Raw genomic sequence first — 1,350 nt, 5'->3', positions numbered from 1 at the left:
GGAGCGGAATTAAGAATGTCTGGCATGTAATAATACATCTCTCCTACAGTGTAGGCAGCATGAAAAATGCATGACCGGTCACAGGTACGCAGATATGGGCTGTTATCACGAGCGGTTTCCTCTAACCTTGGGATGGTGGATTCTGCATTTGATACTATGGTAATTATGTCCTATATTTGGTGTTGTGCACATAAATCAGCCTAGACCTCCCAATAATGACCCCATAATCTACTCACATTTCTGAAATATTTGTGCTGGATTCTTGGGTATGATCTGGAGAAGACTTGGGATTCTCATTAATCTTCATCCTGGTAACGGTGGTACAGAGCTACATGCGGAAGCAATAAGATATTAAATAATTGTATGTCTACCTTCATAGGTCTTTTATATATATTTTGGATGTATTAACACATACTTACTTTAGAAAGCCTTTCAGAAGATGATGTAAAATTTTTGAAGACAAGGCTCTCATTGTCCTCACTTATGCCCTTCTCACCCTCTGAGACCAGATGTTTTTCCATATTAGAATGGTCTGCAAGACATAGGTAATGAAGTGTTATTAGAGGTTGTCAGTATAACACAGTCACCATTTATTAATGGGAACCAATTGTCACAAAATAAGGAAGACGAGGCAAACAGATACTTAGTTTAGATGACGTCTCCTACTTACTGATAAATAGGCTGGTGTCCACATCTGATGCAAGGTGAGGAACGTACACTGGATTTTGACTTAGAAGGGTGTCAAAGTCTAAGTCATTAAGAAATGGATGACCCTTGATCTCAAAAGCTCCTCCTGGATAAAGGAAAACAAAAGTGATGCGGACATTGTCAGAGACAACTTCATATCTGAACAACGTATCTTAATTTGAACTAATTACACAACTGAGCAGACATGTAGGAAATAGAATGAAAATTTTAGCAAAGAGAACTATAAATGGAGAAGCTGATAGAGAATTAATGTTCCTCATGGACATTAGTGATGTGTCCTCGGTGTAACAAGGGAATATTGATATTATTGTATCTGTTACCTGTCCCAAGTCTATCCACAGGATTTGTTTTCAGCAGCTGAGTGATGAGGTCCTTAGCATCGGGTGGAGGACTGTAATGATGATCCCAAATGATATTTCCTGTTATATAGAAAATTAAAGAACATAAAACCTATTTACAGGACTGTAAGATAAAGCAAAGGACGTAACTAAACCAAGATAACCAGTAAAAGCAATGATCAGATTATTTTACTTACCAGTGACAACATTTTCATAAAACTCAGATAGGGAAGCCCCATCAAATGGTGCAATTCCCATGAAAAATTCATTTAATATGATGCCCATATCCCACCAGTCAACAGGT

General features: G+C 37.8%; 1 long non-coding RNA gene across 1 annotated transcript; it reads right to left on the bottom strand.

Annotated features, from left to right (window-relative positions):
• Nucleotides 1-252: 252 nt before the first annotated feature.
• On the bottom strand, nt 253-763 carry LOC138656273 (uncharacterized). Its single transcript, XR_011316856.1, has 3 exons — nt 671-763; nt 420-532; nt 253-328 (listed from the first exon to the last, which is right to left on the bottom strand). It is a non-coding gene; the product is annotated as an uncharacterized lncRNA (long non-coding RNA).
• Nucleotides 764-1,350: the final 587 nt, after the last annotated feature.

The sequence above is a fragment of the Ranitomeya imitator genome, unplaced genomic scaffold (genome assembly GCF_032444005.1).
Source record: "Ranitomeya imitator isolate aRanImi1 unplaced genomic scaffold, aRanImi1.pri SCAFFOLD_356, whole genome shotgun sequence".
Lineage (NCBI taxonomy): Eukaryota > Metazoa > Chordata > Amphibia > Anura > Dendrobatidae > Ranitomeya > Ranitomeya imitator.
The sequence above is the reverse complement of the archived record's forward strand: the minus strand, read 5'-3'. Positions and strand labels throughout refer to the sequence as shown.